A 25,100-nucleotide genomic window follows, 5' to 3' on the forward strand; every position below is an offset into this window, starting at 1 on the left:
CTCAGGAGGCAGAGGCAGGTGCATCTCTGTGAGTTGCTAGCCTGGTCTACAAGGCAAGTTCCAGGACAGCCAGGGCTGTTACACAGAGAAATCCTATCTCGGGGAAAAAAAAAAATTATATATATATTTCCCACTAACTTTCAGAAGCCCTCACTTACTACATTTTTGATGTGTGTGTGTGTGTGTGTGTGTGTGTGTGTGTGTGTGTGTGTGTACTGTATAGTTCATGTGTGGGGCCAAGGGACAATTTGTAAGAGTCAGTTCTCTCTTTCTACCACATGGATCCCAGGAATTGAACTCAGGTCATCAGGCTTGGCACCAAGCACCTTTCCCCACTGAGCCATGTCACCAGCCCCCATTTATGTTCCCTCTTTTGAGAACTGTCTGATCAACATATTAGCCCATTTAGTGATTAGAAGATTTGGTGATGGTCAGTTTTTTCCCCAGTTCTTTATCTATTCTATATATTAAAGTTGAATTGGCAAGGACTTTTCTCCCATTTTTCCAGCTGTCTCTTCACTCAGGTGTTATTTGCTGTCTAGAGACTGTTTAACTACAGTACTACCATCTATCAGTTCTTGGTGTTCCTTCCTCCAGTACCAGTGTCCTTTTCTGCCTACACCTATATCTTAACGTGGTCCCTTTAGCAGTGTCAGTATTTCAGACCTTATATTAAGTCATTGATTAATTCTGAGCTGATTTTTTGTGTAGGGTGAGGTATATTTTTCTACCTTTTGCTTGTGGATGTCAGTGTTCCCCACCCTCTTTGTTGAAGAGGCTTTTTATCTGATGTATATCTTTGATACAGTTATCAAAAGTTTGGTGGCTGGAGCTGGGTAGGCTTATTTCTCAATCCTCGTCCACTGGCTACATGTCTACTTTTGTGTTGGAATCATGCTCCCTCTGTCCTTGGGGCTCTGTGGTATACATTGAAATTTGACATTGGAAGTTGGAAACATGGTCCTCTCTGTGTAGGATGGCTGTTGCTATCTAGGGTGTGTTGCATTTTCATAGGTGTTTTAGAATTTTTCTCTAATTTGATGAAGAATGTTATTGGAATATCCATGGGGATTGTATTGAATCTGTATATTTGATTATACAGCTACTTTTTTTTAACCACATTAATTCTGTCACACAACAGTGTCTTCTTCCACTTTCATCCTTTATTGTCTTTCAGTTTTAATTGTAAAGGATTTTCATCTCCTTAGGTTTATTTCTAGACATTTTGTTTTAGTTTTTGAAACTATTGTGAATGAGAGTTTCTTCCTGAATTTCTCAGCATGTTCCTTTATTGTTACATAGAAAGGTTATTGACCTTTGGGCGATTTTGTATTCGGCTGCTCTGCAAATGTTGATCAGCTCTGGTGTTTTCTGGTTGAATCTTGCAGGTTCTTTAAGCGCGGGATCGTGTCCACCCGGTCAAACCCTGAGGACATTTGACTCCTCCATTCTTTCCTGTAGCCCTTTCTCATGGCTGCCTTGAAATCTTCAAGTGCTGCCTTGAGCAAGGGTGGAGAAAGTGGGCACTCTTGTCTTGTTCCATATTTTAGAGGAAATCTTTCAGTTCCCCCTATTTGCTGTAATGTTGGCTCTGGGTTTGTCTTGTGCGGCCTCTCTTATGTTGATCATGGCCCTCTGTTCCTAATTTCTTCAGGGGTTTTTCATGAAGGGATGTCGAACTCTGTCAAATGCCTGTTCTGTGTCAATTGCAATGATTGTGATTTCTGTCTTTAAGCCTCCTTCCATGCTGTATTATTGCATATGTGTTTCTGCACTGATTTGTATATGTTGAACCACCCTTGCATCCCTGGGGTGAAACCAAGCTGGTCATGATGGATGATCTTCTTGTATCTATCTAAGGATAAATGGATAATGAAAATGCGGTACCTGTATACAATGGAATTTTATTCAGCCATAAGAAAAATTAAAGGATGACATTTGCAGGGAAAAGAGTGGAACTGGAAATTACTGTGTTAAATGAAACAAGCCAGACTCAGAAAGACAAGTGCCACGTTTTCTTTCATATGTGGGCCACAGATTTTAATTTTTCTATTTTCATATATATATATATGAATGAGAGTGGAGGCTATAAAACTAGAAAGTGGCCCTTGAGAGGGGAAGCAGAAGAGCTCGTAGGGGAGAAGCTAAGGCGGGAAGGGGATAGAAACAGGGTGGGGGAGTAGAGATAGAGGACCAAAAAGAAGAAAGTATGCATGAGACTAGTTTTTAAAGAGTGCTCCTACAATTCTGATCTCGGCCTCGCCAACTCCTCGCTCCCCTGCTGGGCCACGTGGTGGAGGAGGGAAGAGCTCTGAGCTCTGAGCTTCAGCCTTGGCTCTCACCCTGTTACCCTGACTGGACAATTCACAGGACAGCTGTGCTCCGAGGACTGAAATAATCAGCATTTATGAAAGCCCTTGAAGGGGGGCCTCAGGGAGGAGGTAAAGAAGGGTCGCATTTCTACTTTCCAACAAGGGAGAGCCAGGTGAGGAAACCCGAGGCAGCTTCTTATGCCCCAGCTGAGCCCTGCCCTCCCTTCCTGGGAATGCACACGGGACTGCAGCTTTGAGAGGGTGGGAGACGTCTTTCTCTTTTTAATGAAGGACGAGCCTTGAAGGTTCATTTGAATAGGGATTAATGTCCCCACGGCCTGGACCTGCCGAGAAGGAGAAATTCTAGAAGGGTAGAGGTTGTAGTAACAGGAAATGGACTTGGCCCGTTTCCAACTGATGAGGAGGTCTCACGTTTGTCAGCTTTGAAAGGAACATGTCTGGGGTAGTTCTCTGGGCACAGCTGCTGCCCTCTGCAGTGTGTGTGTGTGTGTGTGTGTGTGTGTGTGTGTGTGTGTGTGTGTGTGTGTGTCTCCTGACTGAATGCCTAAACTCTAGTTGAGGTGACTAGCTTATCTAAAGGTAACTAGGTAAGGGAAACGCTGGGAAGTGGGAAGCCACCCTGAGTGTTCTTGGCCCTGGTTTGCTTTTGTGTTTCAGCGCAGGGTTGTACTCTACAGCCTGAGCAGGAGAATCCTCCTGAGTCCTCCCTAATGCCCCCCAGCGCTTGTACCTCCGTGCCGGCCTCAGCCCTTGTTTTTGTTTGTTTTGTTTTTTTGTTTGTTTGTTTGTTTGGTTGGTTGGTTTGTCTTATTTTATTTACGTATATATGCGTGTGTTCACATACGTATGTGAACATGTGTGTGGGTGTCCATGAGGATCAGAAGAGGACATTGGATCCCCTGGAACTGGAGTTATAAGGAGTTGTGAACCACCTCATATGGACACTGAGAGCCAAATTCTGGTCCTTTGCAAGAACAGCAAGTGCTCTAGACCGCTAAGCCGTTTTTCCAGCTGCTGGCCCTTGGTTTTGTCTGATTTTTCTCTCCCCTTAGCATCTTCCTGGGGTCCCAGAAGCAGGCATTAACACAAACTGTTTACCCAGCTTTCCCTCCACTGTTGCACTGCCCTCCACCCCACAGGCACCTGCCAACCCCAGCATTATTCTCTCTTCCACAGTTACCCTCTACATGCTCTTGACAGACTCTATACGCCCTGGCTCTGATGAACCCACTTGGTTCTAGGAAAACCCCGCTATTCCCCCTCCCGGTTCAGACTGTGTGGTGTTAAAAGAATAAACTGGCTGGTCCACCCTCCTCTGCTCTCCAGTAAGGAGAACAGAAGCAGATGCTCTGGGCAGTACGGGACCAGCCATGCCTCTGAGGAGGGAACCCTGGACCCACGTGAGTCACAGGACGTGGGAATGGCTTGTGAGGCCTGTGTTCGGGATCAGCGGCAGGAGGCTGAGTGGCAGGCAAGGAGGATGGGGGACCCCAGTGAGGGCGCTGGACAGGACAGCAGTTGGTGGACCTGGCCAGGAGGGCCAGGAATAGCTGAAGGGACAAACTGTACTGTAGGAGCAGTGGCTTCCTCTTCTGTGCAGTGGGCTTCTTCCAGGTACGTGGGGTGTGGCTGCAGGCAGGTAGGGGTCCAGCAGAGCCTCACAGCTGCTCCCATTCCAGGGCTAGGGCCTTGGGAAGGGAGGCCTCAGTGGGTGGGGTGTTCTAGCCTGCTGCCTCTTCCCACTCCCTTCTCTCCTTGCCGAGCGGCAGCTTCCCACCCTGCTCCCTGCTCCTCCTTCCCCACTCCCACGGTGTAGCCTCTGAGTGAACCTGGCCTCTAGCTCCTGGAAGCTTGTCCAATAACAAGGACATGGAGGAGCTCTACAAACACAGGCGGAGGAGGGGGCGGGGCACTGGGCAGCCTGAGCACTGACTGGGAGGAGAGGCCCAGTGGGCCTGGCTGGAGGGGATCTGTGGAGAGGACACAGGGGGTCCTGGAAGGAGAGGTGCAAACTTCTAGGCCTTCCCACTGCCAACAGGGCCATCACGGGAGGGACCTGGTCAGTTCAGTGGAGACAGAGCAGCACCCCCAATTGTCCAGGCCTCTCTTGGCCCAGGGGGCCACGGGTGCAGGGCTCGGCCCTGTCTTCTCAGTGGCTGCCATCTGTCTAGACAGGTAAGATTGAAAAGGAAGCGTGAGTCTACACAGTCTGCTCGCCCTCAGCTGACTGGTCCACGAAGGAGTGCTGTCCAACCGGATAGAGCTTAAGGAGGTGCTCTGAGATGTGATGATGATGATGATCAAGGCCAAATGACACCGGCTCTTAGCCCATAGACTCCGGTCAGGGCCTGATTCCAGACTCTGCTCTGTCATTAATAGGCTCTGTGACCTCAACCACTAGATTGAGCTGTCTTTAGCTGTCTATTTGAGCTGTCTAAGCTGAGGTTTCCCTATTTGCGAGGAGAGCGAAGCCCCTCGGGGGGGGGGGGGGGGACTCTCAATGCCGTGACCTGTGAAGCACACCCTCTGCATGGTACCCTTCATTGTTTGGAAGGAGCTTGCTACACTGAGCACATCATGCCCACTGCTCTCCCTTGACCCTCCCCGTTCCTATCCGCTGCTCTTCCTTCCCCCCAGCCTTTCCCATCACTTTCTCTTTGCCTGAAGGTGACTCCCCTCACCTGTAGCCAGACAGGAGGGTATATGTCCCCTCCTCTGCGTCCTAGTGCTGGAATGTTCGGCTTCTCTCAAGTGTTCACCTCAGGAGCAGTTCCCAAGGGTCGCTGCTTCTGGCTGCTCAGCTCCGAAGACTCAATGTGGAGCTGTGTCCCCTCCCATCACAGGTCTCTCAGAGCGACCCATGAAACCCAGAGTAATGTAAGCATCCCGTGGAATTCTCTTAAGAAAGCTAGACTGGTCACCATGGACCACTCAAGCAGGGGTTCCTGGGAATGTGAAGCTGGTAAGGGTTCTCACTTAGACAGCATCCCCCAGGGGCCTCAAACTGTTCGAAATTCTGGAAGACAAGGGGGCTTAAGCTCACAATCAGTCCTGGGTGATTGAATTCAGGAGGGGTTGGGGGTCACACCGGTGGGCTCAGAGCATAGCTCTAATGTGATGGACAACACTCAGTTGCATTCAGGTCTAAGGTGTTGAGGATACTGTGTGTTTAAGGCAGAGTTATTCTATCTGTGTGACCAGAACCCCCCTGGATCTGACTAACAAACCTAGATCAGCACTTCGGCTTTTGAAACATTAATGAAGAATTATGTAGTAATGAGCTTCTCAAAGTCATTATTGCCGGGGACTAAATCAGAAAAGGTAATACTGGAGGGCGGGGGATCAGCGTGAGAGGCAAAAAAGGAAATAGAAAACATTAGCACCGGAACGCAGACTTTGGAAATGCTATCCTTTGATAAGAATCAAATGTTATAAAAATAACGGATCACCAAAGACTAATCGGGCCAAATGCGTGGTGCTGCCACGGCCTGATTGCGGGTGCATGTGCGTTCTGATCACAGCTTAGCAGCTGCCTGCGTTTCCTCTGCTCTTGGCAGTACCCAGGGAAGGAGTTACAGGATGTGCCACATTCTTAGAGTGCACAGCCTCCTCCTGTCCTGCTTCCATCTCTCCTTTGGCAGGGCTGCTGCCCTGAGTCACCTGATCTGCCAGGGCCACCAAATGAAGTGACTGTAGCATTTCCCTGGACACCATTGCCACCATGATAGTGCGTGCCATCAACCATTGTCTGCCTGAGGCTATTTCCTGATGATCCCCGTAGTGGCCATTGCTGCTCACAGAGAGGCTGGGAGAGGGGGTGACATCGAGGGTCCTTCTCCCAACTAGTGCTTAAAATCCTCCAGTCTTGTGTCCCCAAGAGGTGCCTTTGCTGCCCTAGTTTCTTACTCTTCCCTGGGCTGGCTCAGCCCTTCACATACCAAGAATGCCGTCAGAAGGTGAATGCCCTCCTTAATCCTAAAACCATTTGTGAGTCCTCTGCATCGCTGTGTCAGAAGACCCAGGACACCCAGATTCACACCCCAGCTCCAGCTGGCTTCTCTCTAGTAAAGACTACTTGAATCAGTAATAAGATAGACAATAAATCAGTAGTAAAAGTATCCAAAAGGGTAATTAGCAACATATTGTGGGTCTCAAGAGTTGGCTGTGCTTAGTTGCTCTCTAGACAGTGGTGCCAGACTCTATTCCAGGCTGTGCCATTGATTTCAAGGGTATGTGCACCCTGTGTCTCTTGGATCTCCCCTGGGACACCCATTCCCATTTCAACACCTGTTCCCAATCCCTCTCATCCCAGTCTCACAGGTCACAGTCAGGAGTACAGACCTCAGGCTTTGCTTGGACTCTTTCATCAAGCCAGAGCATGTGATGGTTCTAGATAGAGGTCACCTTGCCCCAAAGTAAGTGATGGCAATTAAAGGGACCAGTCTACCTGGAGAAGCAGAGACATGGCACCCAGCCTGTGATCCCCAGGTTGTAGGGCTAATCTGACAACTAGGCTGATTCCTTGTAGACAGATTTGCTTTAATCAGTGTTTCTCCTGGCTCACTGAATTCTGCAGGGAAGAAACCATAGCACTGTCTCCAAGCTACATCACTTCCTGTCCATCAGCGATCCCAAAGCTGAGCCACAAACATAAAAAGTAAAAGGAACAACTCTTCCTATTAATAAATGAGGCTGCAATGGACACGTGTTTTTTGTTTGTTTTGTTTTGTTTTTTTTACAGATTCATTAAAAACAAAAACAAAAACAAAAACAAAAACAAAAACAAAAAACATATGTTAGCATTCCAGCATAAGCTGTATTTTAAGGATGTGTCTTGAAACCCTTATTTCCATGTCAGCCATTCTTACAGAGCTTAGATTTGGAGCTACAGAAACTGTGATACTTTGAATGAGAATGGCCCCTACTGGCTCTTGTATTTGAACTCTTAGTCATCAGAGAGTGGCACTATTTGAGAAGGATTAGGAGGTGTGGCCTTGTTGGAGGAAGTGTTTCACTGGAGGTGGGCTTTGAGGTTTCAAAAGCTCACACCAGGCCAAGAATCTATCTGCCTACTGATTGGCTCTCAGTTACTGCTCCAGAGCCATGAGGGCTGCCATGCTCCCTACCATGATGATAATGGACTGTCTGAAACTGTAAGCAAGCCCCCAATTAAATGCTTTCTTTTATAAGGGTTGCCTTGGCCATAGTGTCTCTTCACAGCAATAGGACACTAAGATAGAAGCCCCAGGTGTTCCTGTGTGAATTGTTTTTCCAATACTGTGTTCCCTCTTTCTCAAAGGTTGGGGGTCTCTGGCAACAGACCAGGAAACAGTGTAATATATGGGATGTTTGAGGGATCGACTCATGCACAGAGCAGGGGGCACAAGCAGGAGAGGCCAAGGAGAAAGTGCAGTGGTACTCACAAATTCAACCAACCCCGTGGTGACCTCTGGAACAGTTATGGCCCCTCAGGTTCTTCCCAATCTGGGCCAAAATGCCCAGGCCTTTATAGAGTCTCCAATGCCTTCTGCAGTTATTAGATATGATCAGTTCATGGGAAGGTGTTACTTTGGGTTAGGTGGCATTCTTCCTTGGGGCTGTCCTGACCACTGACTTCCCTCCTAGCAGCTGGAATTGTGCCTGGGTCCCTCCTTTCCGTGGCCTCTGCAGTCTGTCTGTTTCCTCATCAGTTTCTTACCTCCCTGGAGGCAGGAAACAGCCTATACTTTCTCCCTCTGCTTGCCTTTTGGTTTTCAGCCTGCAGCTGAAAACTTGGTAGGTAACCACGCAGCAGCTAGTGATCCAGGTGAAGGCATAGCATGGACTCCAGGCTCTCCAGGCCTGGCGACAGATGACATAGGCACCCACAACTGCCAGAAATGAGAAGTTTAGGTATCAGCCTTTTCCAGACAGAGCCCCAGAGATAGGCTCCCCAGAACTCTGGATCCATATCCTCCCCTGGTTTTTCTGGGGGTGGTGGTCAGGGATTAGAGTGTGTGGGGAATACAAAACCCATTCCCACCCATTTGTTTGTTCCTTCCCTTAACTCCCAAGTACCCACAGTATTGCTGTGCAAAGCTGTAGACTGCAGCAGGACTGTGCAGGCCACTTGCCTGGAATCCTGGAACCCCACCCTCTTGCCAACCCAGAGAGCACTGGATCTTTCTGTCTGACCTCTGGTTCCCACAGCTTCCTCTCCCTTGAGGGTCTCTCCTCTCCTCCCTGTTCCAGCTCCACCCTTGTGCCCTTTGCTGCCCATTTCAGGCATTTCATGGAGCTGCTGAAGCATGTTCAGTCAGTCCAATCCCGATAGTCGCAGCTCCTTGGTTTCTTCCCTGCAGAGTCTGCTGTGGCTGTGTGACACTGGGATTTCAATGGTGCCACTGGTTGCCAGGCCTCCAACACGAGGAGCTTACACAGTCAGGACAGAATATTCAGTCCTTCCCCCCGACTTCCTACATGCCCAGCTGCACAGCTCTGTGCCTATAAAATACAGATAAAGCAACCATTTCATCTTTATAGAAAATGGGGGGGGGGAATAATTTACAATCGGTGTATGTATCTAGAAAAGATAGCAGTAACGTAAGTTGTCCTTGTACAATCAGTTCAACGTCAGGCACCATTAAAAGGGTCAGACAGGGTAGGTGTGGTCATACATGCTATAATCCCCAAACTTGAGAGGCTGAGGTGGGGGGAACCTCAAGTTTGAGGCCGGTCTGAACCATATTGTGAGTTTCAGAGCAACATGGGTTACACAGCACGCCTATGTCTCAACACTCTAGAACATTATAAATGAACAGCCGTTGCACATTACAAAGTGGCCGTTTGCAGAGGAGACAAGCTGGGAACGGTACAGCCTCCGCGGCTGTGCCTACACCAGCGTGGCCATCAGTCCTACTGGGCTTGGTTTCCAAGGTCTCCTGAATAGGCTTGCTCACAGCAGCGTTAAGAGAGAGCTTGGGGTGAGTCCAGCTCAGCTTGCCCAGCTACAGGGAGCCTGGCACCTCCTCTGCTCCTGCAGAAAGCCTCCAGTTATGCGTCAAGTCCTCGGGGACAGAAGGGTCTCCAAGGCCCCCCAGTACTGGCCAGCCCCAGCTTTAATGCTTCACCCCTATCTTCCCTCCTAGCTGTGTTAAAGGGGGAGGTTTCTGGTATACACATCTTTCAAATTGCCATTCAGTTTTTGTTGGCGGTTGCTTTTATTTATTGAGACAGGCTCTTGGTATGGAGCCTAAGTTGGTCTTAAACCCTCGATCTTCTTGCCTCAGCTTCCCAAGTGTTGGGATTTAAATTTTCCTTTTAACTTTTAAAGAGGGCTGTAAGGGCAATTTTAAAGTGGTAGAAGGTAGTAGAGAACTCAAGCTACTCATTTAAAGCAGCCAGAAAGTCCTCCTGCCCCTGATTCTGATGACAGTGGCAGGGCACTGGTGACCTGGGAAGATGCAAAAACATCCATGTCTAAGAGCTGCTCATGTCCTGTTTTTTGCTACCAAGTGGCTGGTCCACCTCCACCTTCACCCAGCAAAGTTGGATCTGGATGATGGCCCAGCTCATGGCCTGGATCTGTCTATTGGAGGCAGGAAGTACAGGAGTCAGTATGAGAAGTGGCTGCCTTCCCTATAGCAGAAAGCAGCCCCAGGAGGACTGAGCAGAGACCAGAGAGGTGTTCCTGGCTCTCCCGGACCCCCGAAAGCCACGAGTACCACAACCCCACTCTCCTAAGCCTGGTGTTTCGGAGAAGCAAGTGTGTGCAGGCTGGCAGTGCTTCTTCCCAGCATGCTCAGCGGGGTCAGGGGAGGACTGATGTTCAGGCTGAGTTCGTAATGCTGGAAGTTGGAGTTGTACAGACTTACCTCTGCAGGCACTGGTCTGGAGCCTTTTTCTAGCTCCATCCACCATCATCCTGTAGCATCTTGTCCTATAGCCTGCCACCCAGGTTCTTGTATCCATTCTCCACCTCCTCTGCCGTTTCCTTCAGGTCCAGCACCCTCGGCTGCCACCTAACTCTTGCCTCCCACGTTCTGCTTTGAGCTCTCCCACACATTCTTTTCCCCACAGAACACAGCTTGTGTATTAAAAATTAAAAGGCAAATATGTCACTTGCAGCTCCAAACTCCTCAGTGGTGCCCCAGAGTAATTAAATTCAATTCTCAGTTCTTTACTGTGCGCTAAGGTCTCAAGACAGAGGAACCTACCCAGGGACCAGCAGCTTGGGCCCCATTTGGGAGTCTATTATACATGTAACATCTCAGGCTCCACCCCCAAAGCTCCAGCATCAAAAACCCTGTGCTATCTGCACATGAGAGTTTGAGAGACAGCAGCCTGAGGGAACCTCACGACCTCCTAACCTGCCCCTTTGACTTCACTTACGACCAGTACAATCCAGATTTGGAAGACTTTCTCTGAGCACCCAGCTGGAGGATCCCCTACCAAGTCCTGTTATTCTTGTCTTATCTCCTTCCAGGTGTGTATGCCGTGGAGGGGTGCTGTGTACTAGTTGGCTCCTCGTGGCTTGCTCAACCTGCTTTCTTATACCATCCAGGTCCACCTACCCAAGAGTTGAACAGCACTCGATGGACTGGGCCCTCCCACATGAATCATTAATCATAGAGTGCCTTATAGACTCGTCTACAGGCCAATCTTACGGAGGCATTTTCTCAATTAAGATTTCTTCTTTGCACATAACATCTAGGTTTGTGTCGAAATAACAATAGCCAACCAGCACAGCCCATCAGTGAGCTAGATCATTACCTCCAATGTGTCCTTAGATGTCTTAGCATGAATGCAAGCTTCATGACACAGGACTGGGATAACAATCATTGTCACCTGTGTTCTCCCATCCCATAACAGTCCTGGAGAGCAGGTTGGACACAAGCAAGCTGCATGTTTCTTAAGGGACCTGTTATATGCCTAAGCAAGATGCCTGAGCTCTCTGAATGTAAAGTCAGGCAAGAGGGATCTGCCTGATACACATGAGGCTAGTTTAAAATATGAAAACTAAATACAAATGGGAAGTGGTCCCCATTCTCCAGGTTTACTTAGTGATAAATAGGAAGAAGGGGGGTGTCTGGTGCATCCTGAGCAGCATCATGTAGAAGGTATGTTTTCTGGAATGTGGGGCTAACAATGGGATGAGCCTTACCATGCTGGGCTGGTGGCAATATTCTGGATCGTTCTTTCCTGGTGAAAACTGTCTTCAAAGATTAAAATCGGGGAATATATTTCATGTCCTTAGTTCAGATGGAGACAAGGCCACAAGAGAAGAAATACCTTAATAGTGGAGCCATGACTCTCTAAGGATACCACCTAGTCCAGCAATGGCTGCTGGTCCTGTTAATGAGGAACTTTTCAGAAATGCAGAATCTCAGGCCCCACCTTTGGACCTGCTGATTCAGAGACTCTAAGGTATGATGTAGCAGCTTCGAGTGTGTGTTGTGTATGCATGTGTGCATGTGTTAAGTGCACACATATACAGGTGTGCATGCAAGTAAATGCCAGAGATTAACACGGGGCATCTACCTCAGCAGCACTCCGTCCACCAGGCTCCATCTTGTTTTCTGGGACAGGGATGTCACTGTACCCAGAGCTCACCAATTTGGCCAGCTGTTCTCGAAGCTCCAGCGATCCACCTGTCTCCTCTCCCTCAGCTCTGGGGTTACAGGCATGTGCCATTATGCTCAGCTTTTTATGTGGGGGCTAGGGATTTGAACTCACGTCCTCAGGCTTGTGTGACAAGCACTTTATCCCGAGCCCCAACTGCTCTGTTTTAACAGCTCTCCTGGATAATTTTGTGCATCCTGGAGTTGGGGAGATGGATCTGATCAAAGTATGCACATCTCTTTTCTACTGATAATTTATAGAAAACTAAGAAAGTCAGAAGGCAAGAAAAGATGAAAGCATCAGGAATTCTCATACTAGAAATAACTCCCATTCACACTATTAGTACTCTGGTGTGTCTTCTAGCAAACTTTTAAAAATCATACATATTTTTCTCTTTAAAAGAATTGGAATTACTTTGGCCCCTAAGCTACATTTATCCTAGCACTTTATCTTCAAGCTAGTCATTTCCAGGAAATCACTTTGATGGCTACTGGCTACATACTATTCACGTGTGAAATGTAATAGCTATATATTTAGATTACTTCCTAATTCCCGTATAATATAGATGGCATGAGAACAAGTACTCTATTCTGGCCTGTGCACTGATTATTGTATTAGACAAAGACAAGTCAAAGACCAAATAGTCTAGGTTTCTTAATAAACATTTTATCATTAAGAAAAAATTAAAACTTACGCACTTACAGCATCTATGGCAAAAAAAAAAAAAAAAAAAAAAAAAAAAAAAAAAAAACTTTCCACATAAAAAGAACTTTTAGAAGCTTAGACTAGGGCCCTGTATTTTAGGGACATAAAAAGGAAGTGATGGGTTAGAAATGTAGCAAGTGACTCTCAACTGTGCAGATATGAACAGCAGTGCAAATATGTCAAATGACCAGTGTGTATATGAGAAAAGGGTGCAGTCTAAACTCCAGGATCCCCCCTTTTATAAACCCCCTTCAAAGCCCTGCTCTCCAGACTGATATAGGACTATAAGAGTTTGACAGACAACTCTTTATAGGATGCATTTGGACCTGGCCTGGCATCGGAGTGATGCTGGGCCAGCTCTATGGGATTCCTCTGAGAGCTGGGCCCTGGGCTGCCTGGCCTGGGCAGGATATATAAAAAAGTCAGGAGCCCAGTGAGAGCAGAAAGGGCTGAGAATGTGGAGTTCTGGACCCCTAGCAATTTGGTTGTGTTAGAAAGATTAGTTCCACATGACAGGCAGATAGTGATCTGCTCCATGTTGTCAGCAGCAGAGGAGGTAATGAGAGAAACAGACTCCTCCATCTCCCCCTGACACACACGCTTCCAGCACTGTTCGCTCCTTACCCACTAACCATGTCATAGGCTCCATGGCCCTTTTTGGGGTCTGTTCCCATCCAGCCCACAAAGGGAGCAGATCAGGGACTTACCCTGACTGAGTCTAAGTATGCATAAAGCATAAAAGCTGTACACCCGGAGAGGGCCTAGCTCAAGGCTTCCAGCAGCTAACAGCTAGAGGGGAGGGGTCCAGAGGGGACAGCAGAGGTCCTGGTGACAGGTGTACAGGACAGGTGCAGGCAATAAGGGAATGGTCCAACCATCCACGGGACCTACCGGCAGCCAGCACCTGGCTGCTCCCAGTGCAACTGGCTTAGAGATAATGGCAACAGAAGGTCACAGAGCCACAGCTGCCTCTGAACCTGCCTGAGGTCAGATTGTGTGGGGCATGGTGCTGTGAATTGTGGAGGAGCACAGCTGGCTGACCCTATACAAAGACTGTTGATAGATTCGTTTACTTATGGAGCCAATGTATGTGCAGCAAGTATTCTATCCCATGCAAGTCCAAAGGCAACCAGTGTCTATGACTGCCCTCCAGGAGGGCGCAGACCAGACAGGACAGCATGAAGCTGTTGACCAGGGCATGCTAAGAACCGTTCTGCTCAATAGAGTGGTGGCCTCCCCTTCTTCCACCCAGTGACCCCAGGGAACATCATCCATACTGATGTCCTGTGGAGGGAGGATATGAGAACAAACATGTTTCTAGAGCTTTAAAAAATATCATCTGTATACATGTGAAAATATACATGTAAAAGAAATTTATATATATATATATATATATATATATATATATATATAGAGAGAGAGAGAGAGAGAGAGAGAGAGAACAACAAATGTAGCCAATGATTCTCAACTATGCAGATGTGGACAGCAATGCAAATATGTCAAATAACCTGTTCATGTATGAGTAAAGGGTGCAATCCAAACTCCAGGACTCCCCCATTTTTATAACATGCCTCTTTGACGCTATCCAGACCCATACAGAGATCATGGAACTCTGCATGTGTACATGTATAAGTCCATATGTACATACATAAATACATACAAAGGTCACCAGAAGCCAAATGGAGAATTAGTACTTAAGCAATACCAGGTCTTTGTCTGGGTGATAAAAGGTTAGAAATAGGTAGTAGTAATTGTGTGTGTGTGTGTGTGTGTGTTTATTTAAATTTTTTAATTAAAATTAATATCCTTAAAAGTGACTAAAATAGGAAATTTTATTACACATATTTAATTTATTTCTATGCCCAGTCTTTGGACTGGACATAAATCAAATCAAACTGCATTCTGTAGTCAGCTTTTCTCGGTGGGTGTCATTTCTTCAGTTCATCTGTGGTAGGGCATCAGGCTGTCCTCCATACCGAGTAGCATCTCACCATTTGAACTAAACCACAGCCTACTCACCCTTTATCTTTTAAATGAGTGACATCAGAGATATTTCCAGGGCTTTTGCTCTTAAAAACAGGGCTTCTGGGAACATTGGTTTCTGTTCTCCCAGAACACACGCCCAGGAGTTTTTCTGTTCTGCATCAGGAGTTGGGTTGCTGGGAAAGAGGCTGTGCACATGTTCAACTTCATAGCACAATTCCAGGTTGTTTTCCATAGGCCAGTACCATGGTCATCTTGAAGCTATCCATCAGGTCTGGGTTATGCCATGTCCTCATCAAGAGCATCAAGTCTTTTCTTGAGCTCCAAATCTGCCATCCATGAGTTTATAGCATACCCATTGTTGTGGTGGCCATCGTCAAGGATAGAACTGTTTCCTCCAGGCCAAGTGACCCAAGATCTCAAAAGTGGGACAACACAACCCTTGCTCTGTAGACAAGAAAACAAAAACTCAGAGTGAAGGCAGACCTGGTATCTGGTCAGGGTGTCCCATCAGCCACCTGGTGTACTAGCAACAACCTGCTTCGTGGAATGTGTGTCCTGCTAACAGAGGGGAGAGCCCCGCTTCAAACAGTTAGCAAGCAGAGTTACTGGTACCACTTGCCTGTGGCTGAGTTCACACTGCTGGTAGCCAGAAAACCTCTTGAGATGAATCTGTGTCTAAGGCTGATCTGGGATGAGTTCATTGTTTGCACATGTCCTAGAGGAAATTCTAGACTTGGGAATTTCCTCGGCATTCCCCTTGACTTAGAGCGAAGTGAAAATGGCCACACCCCAGTACCTCTAATGAGGCCAAGTGACCTAGGCCAGCTGGGACACCTAATGGCTGGTCCCTTTCCTCTAGCTGCTGCTGAACAGAGTAAGTTCCAAGCTGGCCAGAAGCCAGTTTCACTCCTGTCTTACCTTTTCTTGGTTTTCCCAGTAACTAAGCACCAGAGCTGGAATCTGGTGGAGTTTCACTTTCTCAGGCACATCTATAGCCCGAAGAAGAGGTAACCATCTCTACTTAACAGATGGAATAACTATTTGTTTTTTTTTGGGGGGGGGGTTCCTGTTGTTAGAGGGTCTCACAAATGAGTCTACTGGCCAGCAGTTCCAAAGACTAGACCGTCGTCTTGTCACATCCCATCCTACAACAAAATGCCCATCCCAAAGACAGGGACGCACCCAAGGCTGTCAAGAGTCAGGACCTGCCAACTTGGGGTTCGGTGGGCAGATTTGTCTATGTTGTACTGACAACCCTGTGTTTCTCCCTCGGATCCTCTGAGTCTCCTGCGGGCACCCAGCATTTGGTCCCACACAGTTACAGAGTTCGAAATCATGGTCACTGAAGGGCACATGTCATTAATAAAATTTTAAGCAGAAGAAGAGGGAAAAGTAACCCCAAAACTTAGAAATGCACCCCCATGGCCCTGTTAGCACTTGTTTTTTTCTCTACTTTTCCCTCTGTTACCTAACAAATGGGGTGTTTTACTACATGGACACTTCCCAAACATTTTTTCCACTCAACCATTTATAGGTTACCTTCTCCCATGAAAAATCTGGGCATAATTTTAAACTGTTTTAAGTTAGAAAAGTGACACACTGGCCATTGTAAAAATGAGAAAAGAAGGAAGCAAAGGAGGAAAGATGGAGGGATAAACAAGAAATGAAAATTAAACTTACAATCTTATAGTTCTTCTGAATTATATACATACACATACATCATTACATATATATATACACACACACACATACATACATTACATCTTTTTTTAAACATAATTTTTTTGTTGATTCTTTGAGAATTTCACATCGTGCACCCCAATCCCACTCATTTCCCTCCATATCCACCTTCACCCTTGTAGTGCCCCCACAATGTCTCTTTTTGAAAACAAATGGGCCAGCTGGAGAGATGGCTCAGAGGATAAGAGCACTGGCTGTTCTTCCAGAGGTCCTGAGTTCAATTCCCAGCACCCACATGGTGGCTCACAACCATCTGTAATAAGCTCTGGCGCCCTCTTCTGGCCTGCAGAGATACATGTAAACAGAACACTGAATACATAATAAATAAATAAATCTTTAAAAAATAAATAAATAAAAAGTAAAAATAAATGGGCATTATTTTGTACACATTGTGCTTAGACATGTCACAACCTAACCCAGCATATTGATATGTCAATAAGACACTGAACTATGTTGTTTTAATGGCCACAAGTCATTTCACTGTATAAATGTACAGTCCCACACTTTCTATTTAACTAATGTGTCTTTTTGTTGAACATTTAAATTTTCTCCACAACATAGCAACACTGAGGTTAATGCTATGTAACAAAACCATTGCATACGCTGAACTATTTGGATAAACAAATATAGAATTGTTTGCTCAAAGAAAATGTAACTAATCATTTTGAGGTCTTAAGCTACTTAATTGCCTAGGCCCCCCCCCCCAAAAAAAATGCTGTGTTTATTTTTCCCCCTCTCTTGGTGTGTCCTCCTGCTCCCTAAGATGGCCATGTCTGAGTTTCTACTGAGGAGTGTGTGTGTGAGGGGGCTCAGCCTCGGGCCCCTGTTAAGCTGAACTGCCTCTGGGGTGACCTCACACTCAGCAGAATGACAAGAACCAGAGAATGCCTCCCAAAGCCCTTTGTTGCCCTCCACACTTGAGGGCTCCTGGTTTCTCCCCTCAGCCTCCCTCCTCTAGATAACAGCATCAGGACTGCCCTATGTTGCTGCTCACTGTGATGTACCAAGTGTTTAGACATCGCAGGAGTGGGTAGTGTCTAAAGAATCTTGAAGTTATCTACATTGACTTTTAAAATTTGGAACTAATTGTTCTTTTCACAAATACATCATGAGTGCATTCCACTCCTTAGAAAAAAAAACTAAAGCATAAGGAGCAACTCTTCCCTGACATTATCTCTAGTCCAAATGTTCTTCTTTGCATGACTGTGGGACCATGGTCATTTCCAAGCCTGTGGGACCATGGTCAGTTTCTATGTATGTAGGACCATGGTCATGTTCTGTGTATGTGGGACCATGGTCATGTTTTACACCTGTGGAACCATAGTCATTTTCAATACCTGTGGGACCATGGTCATTTTCTGTGCATATAAGACTGTGATTTCTTGTTGAATTAGAGTGTGCTTTTATTCTGACCCAAGTTCACAAACATTGTGTGCTATGGGGCTGTGGAAGGTGCTGAGGTCACAAGCAGGAGGAATGAGACATAGCCTTGGCCTTGGTGGAAATGGGGGGAGGAAACTAATGCTGAAAACCCACAGCTGGAGGCCAGTTTGCCACCCAGGCAGTTCAGATGGTCCTGTAACTGGTGGAAAGTTATTGTGCAGTCTTCCACACAGCCTACACATTGGCTGTCATCTGTCCACCTGAGCAAAGGAAGAGAGCCTCACTGCAGTTTTGGGATCGCAGAATCTGCTATTCCCTTCTCCCAGGCTCCAGCTGAGTCTGGGCAGAAAGAGCGACGGCTTGCCTACCTATAGCAACTTATTTGTTGCCCAGGAGAGAACTGTGAATTCCAAGAAAGCCACACGATGAAACAAATTAGCTCTTAGGGATTCTGATTGGAATGAAGTGATTAAGAATCGCAATTAATAATTCGATACCGACAAGGAGCTTGATGGCAAGGAACCATCAGGTGCAATTGTTTCATGGTCTCGCTGCCTTTCTAGGGGCCTGTGACTTAAGCTTTCCTCTAAATGTACTAATTAGGCAATTAACTCCCCAAAGATCACTTAGGAGTGAAGACTGAGTAAGACACACCTTTACAGCACAGCTCTCTGAACAGTTGAGGGGCAGGGGATTGCTGAAGTATGGATGACAGATGCCGACATGGTCAGGAGTCTCTGGACATCCTTGATGCGACTTTCCCCTCTCTGATCAGTTCCTACTAGTGTGTAAAGTGCATGTGTGCAATGACCACTCCTCAGCCGTGGTAGAAATGGCGCTGGGCCGACAATGATGCTGATGCTAACAAATGTCTTGGGGACCAAGCCTCCAATACAGAGGCCTCTGGGGACAGCTCCAGACCACAGCCAGTATGCAGAGTAGAAAGGAGTGATAAGCTTACCTGGTCTTTGTCTTTGCGACTGTGTCAAGTCACTTCACCTCACCGTGCCTCAGTTTCCTCACAGTTGAATGGGTCCTTCTCCCATTCCCGTTCCATACTGACTGAGCCCCTTTATGAGTACAAGTTCCTGAGGATTGTCCCTGCTAGGGGAAGATTCTGGGCTACCCAGGTTGCGGGAAAGGTAGAGAAGGGTTTATGAGCAGGGCTGCTGTTAGTTCAACTTCACTAGGAAGGTCTTCTTCTGACAGAGTGCAGCACGTTTTTCCCCTTTTCGTAAGTTACGTTTATTTGAGTCCACTAACAATAAACCATGCTATAAGCCCTGCTCCCACCCTCCCAGGCCTGCTCCCACCCTCCCAGGCCTGCTCCCACCCTCCCAGGCCTGCTCCCACCCTCCCAGGCCTGCTCCCACCCTCCCAGGCCTGCTCCCACCCTCCCAAGGCCTGCTCCCACCCTCCCAGGCCTGCTCCCACCCTCCCAGGCCTGCTCCCACCCTCCCAGGCCTGCTCCCACCCTCCCAGGCCTGCTCCCACCCTCCCAGGCCTGCTCCCACCCTCCCAGGCACTGTCTCAAACAGCCTACCCTGTATCTTCTCTTCCACTGGTCTTCCTATGCCTGTGCTGTTTTGTGTGTTTGTTTGCTGCAACACATAAGTGATTATTCCGCTTACAAATTCTGTGTCTCGCCCTTTAGTTCATCTTTGCTCTTTGTTTTTTGGGTGTTGTTGTTGTTGTTGCTGCTGCTGCTGTTGTTGTTGTTTTTGTAAGGGAATGTGGCAGTCAGAGGTCTCCCGAGGATCCAACTCAGGTTGTCCGGCTTGCAGCGCGTTTACTGACTGAACTATCTCACCAAAAGTATTTTTCATAAGCACTGCTTTTCAGGACGGAAGTTGCCTCGGATCTTTCCAGGTCTAGAAAGGGGCAGGCTCCAGGGAGGCCATGCACATTGCGAAACCAAGAATGGTCGGGGCTGGCAGAGGCCCCTCTATTGGGAGGACACAAGACTTGAGTTCCCTCCCCTTTCCTTTCTCCCCTTGGCCCCCTGACAGCTCACTCCCTCTCCCCATGGCCAGGTTCCCAGTGGTGGACTTGCTTCTCCCCTCCTCCACCATGAGACATCCCAGTGTGCGATGTACCCCCTTCCTCTCCAGAAAGCCTACTCACTCCAGTACCCTCTAAAAATGTGTCCCGCTGGGCACACGCCCGCCTGGCTGCTTCCACCCTTACACCACCACCACCCACCCACCCTGCCCTCCCAACTATTTTACACAGATATTTACCGGGTCCTGTAGTTCACAGATCCATGTCCCTGAGGCACTCAAGGCAGAGCACAGAGAAGGACAAAAGAGGACCCTTTCTACCATCCAGTCAGTCCAAGAAAGCAAGCTTGGAGAGGCAGACCTCTGGGTGTCCCTGAGCCTAACCCCAGGAGATTTCCCACAGGTGACAGCTCACCATCCCAGGCCTCCTGCACCTTCTTCCCTACCTCCGTCCCCTTCTTTCTGCTAGGTTTCTGATGCCTCTGACCTCGCCTTTCCAGACAACCTCCTGCCTCCACTCCATACTGCAAACTCTTCCATCTTCCTACTCCATCTTCCCCAAAGAAGAAAACACACCCCTTCTCCAATCCCAACTGCTGGACTTTTCATCCCTAGGGCACCCGGATAAACCGCACAGGGAAGGGTACCAGGGCTTTCGAGTCAGACACCTGTGACCATAAGTGTCACCTCACGCCCCAGCTCCAGCCACCACTCAAAGGAAACATCCTGCTGGAATTTCCCATGCTCTGTCAAATATTTGAGGGGTGAGGCTAGGCATGAAAGACCCTGGGGAGGGGTAGTCTATTGAGAACAAGGGAGATAGGGACTAACAAGATAGCTCAGCCAGCTAAGGTTTTTCTCATAGTGGCTGCTAGGTCCAGGTTAGGCCTCGACTCTCCTGAGTACCTGTGGTCCTGGGCTAGACTGTCTGGGTACCTGAGCAAAACTTATGACTCCGAACTGTTCTTGTGTGAACATACCTCCCCCTCTGTGAGGAGGGGACCTGTCAGGAGGGCTCCCACACAAGTGGGACTCGCCACCTTGGATCTCCCGAGTGGCTCCTGACAGCCTCATTCTAGGAAAGACCTCCCCGAGCTCTCTCTCCCTTTTCTCTGCCACGTGGAGGGTGTCAGCACTCATAGGAATGCTCCCTAAGGATCCAGGGGCAACCTCTGGACTCCCTGTGTCGGTCCCCCCTCTCCCCTCCTCAGTGACTTTTCCCCCTCTCCTCTCCTCCCTTCTTCCACTCCTCCTTTCTCCATCCCTTCGAGCGGTTCTGCCCGCCTCCCCCTGCCTAACCCATCTCCACCGCCTCCTCCCTCTTCTGCCCTGGCCTCTGCCCTTCTTCTGCTCGGTTCCTCCCTACATCCTCCCCCTCCCCTTCCTGGCTCTACCCCTTAGGTGAACTGTGGTATTCTGCTATTTAGATTCCCCTCCTTTCCTGGTTCAGCTGAAGCTCTGATGCCAATTAAATCACCTTCACCCAGCAGATAGTTCCGGGCAGTCTGACACTTGCTGGGTTTCGCTGGTTTCTGCAGGACTGCATTATGTAACCGGTTCCTGGTCCTCCCCTCCTCCCCTGCTTCCCCCCCCCCCCCACCGCCCAGCTCCCAGCCCCTGCTGTGTAGGGGTGGGAGTTCAAGGAGATCCCATCCCCCACTGCTCCAAAACCCCTTCCCTGTCCCTCCCCAAGGCCAGAGTGGCTTTGTTCCAAGCTGGTGGCCGCCCATCTCTGCAGTTTGAAGCAGTTTTATAGATATAATTGATGTACAATAAACCTCTGCATTTCAAGTGTGGTTTGATAGGTTCTGGCTCATGGAGATTCCTTGGAAACCATCGCTACCATCAGCTGGTGAGCCAAGCCTACAGAGTTCTCCTCCTGCCTCTTCCCACCCCCTACACCCTCACACCCCCACACCCCCCCACACCTCCACCCCCTACATCCCTACACTCTCACACCCCTACACCCCTATATCCCCACACCCCCACAACCCCTACACCCTCAAACCCCCACACTCCCCACACCCCCACACCCCTACATGCCCACACCCCCACACCCTCACAGCCCCACACCCCCACACCCTCACAGCCCCACACCCCTACACCCCCCACCACCCCCCACCCCTTATACCCCCACATGCCCACACCCCACCTGACTCCCCTGCCTGGGCAGTGGTTTCAAATCTTCTGCTTTAAGGTTGTTCTCACTTTCTTGCCTATACAACTTACCCTTCCTATCCCTTCCTTCTCTCAGCAGGCTTCTGGCCTCCCACTTCTCTGACAGTTGGCTCTCTTGGAGGGACCAGCTTTACATGGCTGCTTGCCAAGCTGGCATCTACAGAGACTCTCGGGGCTATCACCCTCCTGCCTCATCTCCTTCGCCACGCCACTTACGACACTGCTTCAAGCTCCCTTAGAGGGGATGCACAGTCTGCATCCCCAGGGGATAAGGCAGCTTTGGGCCTTTCTGAAGGCTAGAGGCCAAGAGGCCAAGAGGATTCCTGTCCAGGCAACTGGCTCAAAGCCAAGGCAATGAACCACTGGGTGGGGGGTGGGGGTGGGGGGGTTCCTGAGCCTGCTTCCTCAGCCCTTCCCAGAGTGTTGCAGCAGCCACCAAGGCCAGCTTCCCGGGTGGACTGGAGGAAGCAGGAAGCTCCTGGGGTCTAGGTCCCTGCTCCTTACCTGCCGGACATTAACAGCCTTACCAGTTGCTAAAACCTTTCTTGTGTGACCAGAACCTGGCTCAGGCCCAGGATGGGTTATCAGGACTTTTAATCATAATAGTATTATTTGGTTCTAAAACATGAAACCACAGAAACGATTGTTTTGTTTTGTTTTGTTTTGTTTTTTGGATTTTTCAAGACAGGGTTTCTCTGTGTAGTTTTGGTGCCTGTCCTTTTCATTCAGCCTGCCTTTTAAATGAGTGCCTAGCCTAGTACAATAGAAATGAGATGCTTGGCTGGGGTCGCTGGTGGGACCTCTCCCAGCTGGCCAGCTCAGCCAGTTATTGCAATGCTGTGAACCAGTTGTTCCAAACTGCCGTGCTTACAAATACCTGGGCCAGGAGTGTGTACCCCAGGAACAGGCCCCGGACCCTCCTCACCTTTTATTCTAGTGGGTTAACTTTCACTAGCACACCAGGATTGGGGCTCAAAAGCCTCTGGGATGACCAGGAGTACACCGCCACACTGGCCGCTCCCTAGAGCAGTCCCCTCCCTACCTCGAGAGTCTAGAAAGTGGGAGTGGGGTTTCTGCAGTCATCCCACTGGGGGCCACTGCTAGTATCAAGTAGATAAGGACCATGGATGATAAATGTTTTTACCATGGTCCGTCACGTGCCCCAAATGCTAACACCCTAGGTGCAATAGTGCTTGTGTGGGTAGCATTGAGACTCTCAGCCAAGCTTCCAACTTTGGAAATGAAGGTCAGAGATCCAAATCAATTCCGAGTACATTAGGCCTTCTGTGGCCATGGCAAAGATGAATGACATATGGCTCTGCCTGGTACCACTTTGCTTTCTGATGGTCTGTCCGTGGAGGCCACAGGAACCAAGATCACCCATAGCCTGAATTCCATTCCCTCCTCCTGCCTTGCCCTGGTTACCTTCCATCCTGAATTTGTTTGGAATCACATAGGACACTCGCTTTGAGCATGTTGGTGAGGGGTTTCCAGAGAGGTTTAGCTGGGGAAGGGAGACCCACACTGAACATTGGCAGTGTTAGCCCATAGTCCAGTGTGTGCATGGATGTGGTGGTGGTGGTGGAACCCCCAGACTGAATCAAAAGGACAGAGTGAGATAAGCACCAGCGTTCATCTCTCTGCTTCCCAGCTGTGCCGGCTGCCTCACACTCCTGCCACAGATGAGCGGCTCTCACTGCCTACAAATGCCGAGCTGAAGGAAACCTTCCTTAGCTTGTTTTTGTTACAGATTTTTGTCACAGCAATGGGAAAAGTAACTGATAAACTCCTCAGCAGCAGAACTGGAGAGCAAAAGAAGGGCCACCGTCTGAGCTTAGCCTTGAGGCAGGTGGACCTGTGCAAGCAGGGGCCTTCCAGCATGAGAAGAGCTAGGGGAGTGTGCTCAGCTGGTCAGACTCAATCATCCTGAAGCAGTGGGCAGGGGCTCCTCTTCTGGCCATGCCCGGCCTCCTGGAACTCCAGGGCTCCTGCACAGGAAGGTAGGTTCCTTGGGACTGCCTGACCAAGGATGTCACACAGAGGGAGAGAACCTGAGTCCAGGCCTGCCGTGCTTCCTCTTCTGCCTGGGAGCACCTGCGGCTCCAGACGAGTTATTTAGACTCTCCGTGCCTCAGTTTCCTCATCTGTGACCTGGGCAGTAGTAGCTCCGTGATGAGATCACACATGTTAACTGTAACGATTAGAGCCTGGCACAAAGTAAATGTTCATTGATGGCTATTGATGGGGAAAACCAAAGCATAGGTGAGCTCTGAGGTAGTGTCCTTTCCAAAGTGAGAAAGGAGATAAGGTTTAGGATGGAAAGAGACAACAGTAAACTAGTTTATAATCCAATTTAAACTATTTATTATATATTGTAATGATATTTTGGATATATTGGCTTAAGTAAAATAAGTTAACTTTAAATTTCCATGTTTATTCTGACTTCTTTAATGTGACTTCTCGCATATTTGGGCTCACATCCTCTTTCTTGCGGACGATACTGGTCTGGATCAATAAAGAGGAGCAAAGATACCAAAGTCTTGGCTATTCCACCTGGGAAGGCTAAGGATGGACTCTGGAGTTGAGTGGGTGGGCTGCAAGATGGTGGTTGTTGGAATCTGATGAAGGACTGCTGGGAAGGAGGGTTGAGTTCATTCAGATGGTTCATTCAGAGAGGCCAGGGCCTAGGAGGCATCTGCTCACTGGATCTGTCCAAGGCAGCAAAGAGGAACCGATGAGGGTCAAGGACACTGTCCATGATGGACAAGAAAGCCAGAGCCCCCAGGACCACTGTCCTTCCTTAGTCCCCAGCAGGACTGGGATGGTTCCAGCCCTACAGCCCTCTAGGCAGGTCCCCTCTCCCTCTGCTGTTCCCTCCTCCTAGGGCTCCAGCTTGATTTGCGACCTTGTTTTCCAAAGGCAAGCCTGACTTCCCTCCCCCATTCCCCACGGGGTTGCATCCGCCTCCATTACCGAACCCTGTGACAAGAAATGCGGCCCCCTTATTAAAATAATGTAATGTCTAACTAAAATAGAAACCCCAGATAACAGTTTTTGATGTTTTAATGACTGGGCTCATTAGACAGACTTCCCACTTAAAGTGTCTGTCTAGCAATTAAGGCTAAAAAAAATCATAAATGATGACCACACCTTTTGTGGCTTAATGGTTACTCTG

The 25,100-nt window shown here is 48.5% G+C and overlaps 1 protein-coding gene and 1 long non-coding RNA gene across 3 annotated transcripts in view; one reads left to right on the forward strand and one right to left on the reverse strand.

Moving 5' to 3' along the window:
• The window catches only part of Zbtb7c (zinc finger and BTB domain containing 7C), a 256,160-nt gene that overhangs the window by 176,631 nt on the left and 54,429 nt on the right, over nucleotides 1-25,100 (forward strand). The gene's annotated exons all lie outside the window — the stretch shown is intronic.
• On the reverse strand, nucleotides 14,540-20,915 carry LOC118595019. The gene is made up of 4 exons (XR_004946434.1): nucleotides 19,988-20,915; nucleotides 19,291-19,692; nucleotides 18,709-18,869; nucleotides 14,540-15,068 (listed from the first exon to the last, which is right to left on the reverse strand). It is a non-coding gene; the product is annotated as an uncharacterized LOC118595019 (long non-coding RNA).

The sequence above is a fragment of the Onychomys torridus genome, chromosome 13, assembly GCF_903995425.1.
Source record: "Onychomys torridus chromosome 13, mOncTor1.1, whole genome shotgun sequence".
NCBI classification, from domain to species: Eukaryota; Metazoa; Chordata; class Mammalia; order Rodentia; family Cricetidae; genus Onychomys; species Onychomys torridus.